The following is a 9,300-nucleotide window of genomic DNA, read 5'->3' on the forward strand; positions in this document are numbered from 1 at the left end:
CAGTTGCGTACAGTGAGGACACAAGAAGGCAAAACAGGGACATCAAAAGCTTCAGCAAACATGGGCACTCACCTGCAAGAAAAGAGAGAGGAACTGTCAATGACTGGACAAATTTACACACACACACACACACACAAAATTGATGTTGACATTTTCCTATTGCTGTTCTTTGTAATTTATTGTAATTCTATTTAATTTATCTGTAATTCTCTTTTTCAATCATCAAAATGTTCACAATGTTTGAAAAATGTTCTCAAAATGTTAAAAAAGTGAAAAATAAAAATATTTCAAACATGAAATCATTCTTGTGCGGATGAAAATACAATACAACATATAATACGAATTATTATTCTTAACCAAAATGACAAAAATGGCATAAAAACACATTGCCTTTAATATGGATCATTTTTGACCCACTTATGAAAGAGTGTAGGGTCCAATCACTCATGCATGAAGAGGGTTTCTATTAAGCTAGCTTCAGGAGTATGAAGGTTTTGAGTATGGCGATGTGGGTCACAAGCAGATTGTTTGTCCACATAGACAGCACGCAGCAGGGTCCACTGCGGTTGATGTGTGTGACAGCAGGGAGGGGAGCAGCGGGCAACAGGCCACTGTGGCTGACAGTGGCGAGCAACAGGCCACTACAGCCGATGTGGCTGACAAAGTGGATCAACAGGCTGCTGCGGCTGACAATGGGGAAGGGAGAAGTGGGTGATGGGTGCTGCCTGAGGCTGCTCCCCCTGTGAGGAGTGAGGCTGGTGGCTCCGTGGTCAGGGGATGTGGTGGGAGGATGACATGGGGAGGTCAGAGCGTTTTGCAGGACAGGCGGCAGAGATGCTGCAGGTTAAACTGGACAGTACGGCAGAGGAGCAGGTGATGAAGCCTGCTGGTTGCCATGATAATGTGACTGATATGGAGTGTGAATCTGAAGCTGAATCTGATAGCATTTCTGTACAGTATTACTCAGAAAGTAAATTTATATTTATTAGAGGAGGTTAATAGTTTTCTTGATGACACATTTGGTAAATCAGCTAATGTCAAAGATTACTTTCCTGATGTTGAGAAATTTATTCGGTCAGTTACTACACTGCAAAAAATTGTTGGGTTAGATTTACTGGATAGCAAAAAAAACCCAAAACAAAACATTATTATCTCAAGAAGCATGTCACTGGTCTAAGGAGAGATTTAACTGGTCTAAGGAGAGATTTAAAAGGCTAAAATGGTAAAGGAAATGAAACTATTTAAACGTACCATGATCATACAACACTGGGTGTTTAATCTCTGCTGTCTTTTTCTGTCTGGCTTCTTACTGTTCTGTTCCTGTTCTCCTCATATGCAGGGTTTAAGGGTAGCTTCATTAAATATGAATGGGGGTAGATATGCACAGAAAAGAGCTTTAATAACAGAAGTAATCAAGCAGAAAAGACAATGTAGTTTTTCTATAAGAAATGCACAGTGACAGCACAAATGAAATAGACCGGGGCTTATGGTGAGCAGGGCAGCATGTCCTTAGCCATGGGACAAATTTTAGTCCAGGGTTGCCATTTTATTTTCTTCTACCTTAAATGCAAACATTATATCAGCACAGATATTTGAGAAGGGTATAGTCCTTATGGTGAAAGTTGAAATAGAGGAGTTTAGTTTTGTTGATGTTTATACACCAAACCAAGGCTCTGACCGTGAAGGGCTTTTTAAAATGTTGAAAGAAAAATTAAGTGACATTGATACAGGAGGGTTTATTGTATTGGGTTGGATGGAGACCAGAATTGTTGCACTGACTTTACTTAAGATATGACTGGAGAGGAGCCACACCTTCAGTCATCATCTGTCTTGTCCCATGTCTTAAAGAAAACTGATTTGGTTGGTGTGTGGAGGATGAAACCCCCTTCAGTTAGACAGTACACTTGGGTCAAAATATCAGATGGCAGAGTTAGTGCAGCTAGATTAGACAGATTTTATGTATCTAGATTATTTTACTGCTCGAGTTGTTAATTGTTAGATCCAACCTGTCACTTTTACAGACCGTCATTTAACTTTAATGGAGCTGATTTTATCTCCCACTAGAAAACCACAATTTTACTTTTTTAATTTTTTTGGTATTTTAATGTTAAATTATTACATGATCTTAATTTCTGTAAGAATTTTAAATTGTTTTGGGATTATTGGCGATCAAAGAAAGACAATTTTATTTATTTTACTCAGTGGTGAGAGGTAGGAAAGGCTTAAATTCGGGTGTTTTGCCAGCAATACACATTCCACAGCTAACATTAAGCGAGCTCTACAGGAGTTAGAAGAAAAGATAAAGAGACCTGAAAGATGTCTCTGTCTCACAAACTAATCAGCAGAATAATGATCTCTTACACTGTAAAAGACAGCCCCTGAACTCCTTCCTGCAAGAGAGAGCTGAAGGAGCTTTAGTCCGAGCACGCTTCACCAGACTCTAGGACATGGATGCACCAACCATTTTCTTCTTTAATTTAATGAAGTTAGTGTTTCAAAAAGAACAAATGGTGTGTCTTCATCTCCCCGATGGAAAGGTGACCACAGATTCAGCAGAGATGAGGAAACATGCAGTGGACTTCTAAGACAGACTTGTTCAGGGCAGACAGCTGTGATGTGGACTGCTGCAGAGCTTCTACAGGGCCTTGCTCAGCTGGAATGAATTAACCACAGATTCAGCAGATCTGATGGAATGGGGAAGGCTGTTCCAAAGTTTGGGAGCTACAACTGCAAAAGTACAGTCACCACTGGATTTAAAATAAGAATGGGGACATATAAAAAAGGCTTGATCAGAAGATCTGAGTAGCCAACAGCTCGAATAGGGGCTTAACAACTCTGTTATATATGTAGGGGCCAGGCCATGCAAGGACATAATTAGTACATTTTTTAAATCAATTCTGTATTTTACTGGACACCAATGAAGTGAGCCAAGAATTGGGGTGATGTAGGACTGATGACTAGTTTTTGTTAACAGCTTAGCCGCTGCTTTTTGCACCAACTGAAGGTGAGTAAGAGAGGACTGAATAATGCAAGTAAAGAGGGAGTTAAAGTATTCTAAGTGAGAAAAGATTAAGGTATGCACTAGAAGTTCCAAAGTTTTTGGTAGACAGTATAAGTCTGATTTTTGCAATTTTTCTTTTCTCAGCTGAAAGAAACACGGCTGAATGAGCTTAGTTTCAAAGTTCAAATGTTGGTCAAAAGGAATACCAAGATCATTAGAGGCAGTCTTGATTTTGCTAGCAAGGGGGCCTTTAAAGTGGCTGACCTCCTTAGTAAAACAAGCACATCAGTTTTGTCATAATTGAGATGGAGGACATTTTGAGACATAGCATTTGTAATAGAGGCTATGCAGTCATGAAGGATGGTAAGGTCAGTGAGGTTATAAGTATAAACACCATGAGACTATGCAGTCATCATACTGCTCAGGAAGGAGATGCATTCTGTCTCCTATAGATGAACATAGTTTGGGACAAGAAATGCAAATCAATCTCAGAACAACAGGAAACGACCTTGTGGGGATGCTGGAGGACACAGGTGCAAAAATATCTATATCCAAGGTAAAACAAGTCCTATATCGACATAACGTGAAAGGTCACTCCGCAAGGAAGAAGCCACTGCTCCGAAAGCACCACAAAAAAGCCAGACTATGGTTTGCAACAGCACATGGGGACAAATGTTTTACTTTTTAGAGAAATGTCCATGTCTGATGAAGTAAAAATTTAACTGTTTTGCTTTAATGATCAACTTTGAAGCACGGGGGTGGCAGCATCATGTTGTGGGGGTGCTTTCCTGTAGGAGGGACTGGTGCACTTGACAAAATAGATTGCATCATGAGGAAGGAAATTGATGTGGCTATTTTGAAGCAACATCTCAAGACATCAGCCAGGAAGTTAAAGCTGGATTTCCCAAATGGACAATGACCCCAAGTATACTTCCAAAGTTGTGGCAAAATGTCAACAAATTCAAGGTAAGCCAATATAACTTTTGTGGGCAGAACTGAGAAAAGCATGTGCAAGCAAGGAGGCCTACAAACTTGACTCAGTTACACCAGTTCTGTCAGGAGGAATGGGCCAAAAATCCAGCATCTTATTGTGATAAGCTTGTGGAATGCTGTCCGACATGTTTCACCCAAGTTAACCAAAGGAGTTGAATCAAGTGCAACTGGACTTGATATACCAAGTCCAGTTGCACTTGATTCAACTCCTTTGGATAACCATGACCTGGATGAATGAGAACATTCACAGACACCCAAGTTAAAGGCAATGCTACCAAATACTCAGTGCATTTAAACTTCTGACCCACTGGGAATGTGATGAAAGAAATAAAAGCTGAAATATATCATCCTCTACTATTATTCTGACATTTCACATTATTAAAATAAAGTTATCTAGCTGACCTAAGACAGGGAATGTTTACTTTGAAAAACTTGAGTTTGAATACATTTGGCTAAGGTGTATATAAACTTCTGACTTCAACTGTATAATTGTTAATTTGAACATTGAAATGTCTGTCAGACAAGTAAGAGGAAAATCACTTGAGTGCACTGCCAGCAATACCAACCCATTCAGTAGTCTTATCAATTAGAATGGCATGATCAATGGTGTCAAAGGCAGCAGATAAATCAAGTAAAACTAAACTGACCTTATAAATTCACCATTATCTGTGCACATGTAAGAATGTCATTAGTTACTTTAAAGCAGTGCCATTTCAGTGCTGTTTTTGACGGAAGCCATATAGAAATGTATCAAAGATATTGTGTCCCTCGAGCAGCTGGAGAAGCTGGTGAGCGAAAATAGTTTCAAGAATTTTAGAAATGAAGGGGAGTTTGGAAATAGGCCTGTAGTTAGCTAAACCGGTGGAATCTAGGGAGGGTTTTTTTTTAGGAGAGGGAAGACCCTAGCTGTCTTGAAATAGTCAGGTATGCCACCAGAGGAGAGCGATTGATGAACACTAGAGAGAAGGCAGGGGACAATGGCTGGTAGAACCTCTAAGAAATTTGGTTGGATTTATATCAGCAGGGCATGGATGCATGTGAGAAACTATATCCAAGAGATTCTGTATGGAAATGTTTGAAATTAGACAGCATAACAGGGCAGGTAACTTGATTAGGGTGATACACTCCAAGGTTGATTTTTTTTTTTTTTATAAATTTATTTCTGATTCCCCCCCCCCCCCAATTTAGTGGCCAATTGATCCCTATTTTAATTCAAACACCCACCCTCGTATTGCATGCGTTCGCCAACTGCATCTCTCCGGCCGGCAGTCTCGAAGGAAAGCGCCTCCCCACTTTCGTGACAAGGCGAATCCAAGCCGAACCACTGTTTTTCCGACACACACAGAGACGCATTCACATGACGAACACAAGCCGACTCCGCCCCCCTCCCGAAGACAGCGTTGCCAATGATTGCTGCTTCATCGAGACCGGCCATAGTCGGATCTGACGAGACCGGGGCGCGAACCCCAGTCCCCAGTGGGCAACTGCATCGACACCAAGCCGATGCTTAGACCGCTACGCCACCGCGGACCTCTCCAAGGTTGAAATTTGATCGGAGACCATTGGCCTTGTCAACAAAGAAATTGAGAAACTTATCACAGTCATCAGAGGAGGTGGCAGGAAATCTAGGATGAGCAGAATAGGGTTATGCTTATTATTATTGATCAGGCCAGAGAAATATGCCGTTCTCACTTCTTTTAAGTGTTGATTTAGCATGGTTAATAGCTCATATGAAGGTTTTGGACATGGAGGTTAGATTTTTTTCTTTTTTTTTTTCGTCTATGCTCAGTTTTTCTATAATCTCTTCTATGGCTCTGAATGGAATCATATCCAAGGGGAAGGATTGACAGCTGGGGATAGTCTGGTTTTATTTGGAGCAACCATATCAAGAGCTAAGGAGCACAGCTCATTAAACCAGTGAACAGAGTCATTAATATTTGAAAAATCAGGAATTGTCTTGGACATGTTAAAGAAAAGAGCTGAAAACCTAGCAGCAGAGTGCTCATTAAAGATGTGAGACTTTGTTGCTGAGATATCAACATTGACTGTAGAACCGAGTCAAAAATTATACATTTGACAAGCTTGCCAGAATCTTTCCCACCACAGACCCTGGGTGTCCGGGGTGCAGCCATAGTCCAGCCTCAGTGGGACCCATGTTCTGGGCATGCCCCTCTCTCAACAGTTATTGGGGACATATATTTAATGTATTCTCACATATCTGTAAACAGACCATAACCCCTGATTTTCACTCAGCTATCTTTGGCATACCACCCCCTTTGCAGGCAAATGCTCTAGCATTTGCCTCATTACTAGCACGCAGACTTATTCTGTTTAACTGGAAGTCGAAAAAAGCTCCATCATTTTTGCAGTGGTTGAGGGAGGTGCTGTCCTTTCTACCTTTAGAAAAGCTCCAATATAAAGTATGTAAAACCTGCAAAAACTTTACTTTGACCTGGAGTCCTTTCATAGACTTTATTGAAGGTTTTCCCTTTTATTGAATGCACTTTTCGTTTCTTTTTTTTACCTGGTTGTAACGACAATACTTATAGATATATGTGTACAACTTAATATCATCTTCAAAAACATGGTTATTATGTGGAATTGGAATAAGAAATCCCTGCAGTCTTTTTTTTCCCTTGAGCCTTTTGGGGGGGGGGATTCCTACATGTTCATTTTGTTGTTGTTGTTGTTGTTTGTGTGTCTTGTATACCTGGTCCAAAAAAACTTGAAAATTGGAAAATAAAGTTTTCAAAAAATAAATTTGTGTTCAGAAATTAAGTCAAACATATACAGGGAGTTTAGAGTCAGGCCAAGTGTAAAAACAGGATCAAGGGTGTGCCCACGGTTTTGTATGAGGCCAGAAACATGTTGCACTAGGTTAAATGATTTTGGAGTCTTTAGAAATGATATGGCTAGGGAATTAGAGGGATCATCTATGTGATTGTTAAAATCATCTCCAATAATGATCTTGTCAAATTTAAGTACAACAGATGAAAACAGATTGGATAAATCATTCATAAAAATTGTACAAAATCTAGGGGTTAGGTAGATAATCATACCACACACTGGGATGTCATACTCAATTTTAAAAGTTAACACTTCAAAACTGTGAAAATATCCAGCAGAAAATGGGACACAGTTGACTTGGTTCTTATAAATCACGGCCTATGGACCTCGGGGCATTCAGAAAGTTTAAGTTAGGTGGTAAGAGTTCCATCAGGGGGCAGCAGTCTACTGATTTGAGCTAAATCACAGTAAGACATTCATTCATTTGTTCATTCATCTTCAGCCGCTTCTCCGGGGTCGGGTCACGGTGGTAGTAAGCTAAGTAGGGCACTCCAGACGTCCCTCTCCCCAGCAACGCCCTCCAGCTACAGTAAGACATAAGATATCTAAATTGTTAGTGGTAAAAAAAAAACGAGTCATTAAGAATAAAAAAATTGTTTGACAGTGATCGGGTTTTGAAAAGGGTGAATGCAACTGAATAGACGGACTTCGGAAGCTGAGGTTTGCAAGAGACAGTAATTGCGTTCTTAAACCTGGCAACAGAATGATGGTGAATAAAGATTTTCTCTTGTCTGTTCCTATTTATTACAGGGATTGAGAAAAAGGGGTTAGCATTAACATTAAAATAAGTTTTACATACTGCATTATAGCATATGTATGGTCTATTATTGATTATAACTGGAATGATAGAGAGGCTCTCTGGATAGCTTTATGAATAATTTGGGCTGTAGGAGGAGCTGGTGGTACAAACGAGGTGAAGAGGTCACTGGGGACAAAAAGGAGCAATCGGCATCATTTACTATTGGACGAGGTGATACAAAATTGATGAAGGCCATACAGGATGTTGCTTGTAAACACTAGTGACCCTGATACACTGACTGAGGTGCAGACTGTCTCTTAGGTAAAGTTCATCACAATTCCAAAATAAATTAAAATTATCAATATAGCCCTTGTCATACTTAGCACACATTGAGGACAACTAAGTGTAAATACTAAGCAGCCTGCTGAAGCCCTCCATGCTGCTTCGTGACACGGGTGGGAACAGAGATGAAAACCTAACCAACGTGGAAAGTATGCATAACATTAAAAAGATTAACAAAGTCGGCCTTTAGCAGTTCAAGATTGCCGACAATGACTATTGGTCATTCCAACATGAATAATAAGCAGCTTCGTGGTGCTTTTTTAGGATAGATGGCATCCTTTGTGCAATATCCAGAACTCTGGCACCTGGATAACAGCATGTTTTAACCAACCTGGAATTGACGTGTCTGATAATGGAATCACCAATAATCAGGATTTCCGGATCTACTGTGGGTAATGTTACAGGTTTTACCCGGCTATTTGGAGGCAGATAATGGCGCAGATCCCCTGGTTCTTGGTGACCAGGGGATGTAGTCGGAACCGACTGTATGTGGCAGAGCTGGCCCTCTGCCCCGTTGAGATGAAGTGAGAGGAGGGCTCAACACGAGCAGCACCAGAAACCATAAGCGGAGGATCCTCCAGCCTCGCCCGAAGGTGTACACTAATGGCTGTGATCTGGAAAATATGGCTGAATAGTTATTGCCGTAGGGACAGTCACAGCAGAGTAGATGTGCGACAGCTTTAACAGAAGATTTCACACTAACTACTGGATCTAGCAGGAACAGACACCGCTGGACAGTGAGCAGGATCAGAAGACGCTCCAATGGGGACACGGTCTAGATCCAGGCAGGGTTTGCCAGCATCACCTGGGTGGTCTGGTGGTTTATCTGTCAGAGCTGCAAAGCTATTTGTCAGGTGGGGGAGAAACGACCCCCTCCCACCCCACCCTCTTTCCTTACCCACCTGGCCACCACCTCAGACCAGATTGCCTGTGAATTGGGGGTTGAGCAAGATGATGGCCGAGGGTGTAATGGATCCAAGAGAAGAGTATTCACGATGGCAGAGTTCATAGCCAAAATCGTCCGAGCCTGTGGGGCTGCCATGTTGATGTAACTGAATAGCAAGGAGTCCTTCATCCGCAGCTCCGCAGAGAACCTGTGGGTATCCCTTTTGAGATTAGTAAACTAGCAGACTGTCTTCACAGGGCATGTTTATTGCATTAAAAACAGCAGCAAAGTCATCTGTGTACCTCGTTGAGTAGCTAGCTCCTATGCTAAAAACAAGCATGCCAGCAGTAATCCCCTTGCAGCAAGTGATCCTGACCAGGAGGCTTGTAATTTAAGATCAGAGCGCCTGATCAGTAAAATATTTTACCGTATTAAAACATGTAAGTACAACAGCCAGGATCAAAAGGTGCATGTAAAAAATGTGGTTTAAAT

This window comes from Lampris incognitus, chromosome 2, assembly GCF_029633865.1.
Source record: "Lampris incognitus isolate fLamInc1 chromosome 2, fLamInc1.hap2, whole genome shotgun sequence".
Taxonomy (NCBI): domain Eukaryota; kingdom Metazoa; phylum Chordata; class Actinopteri; order Lampriformes; family Lampridae; genus Lampris; species Lampris incognitus.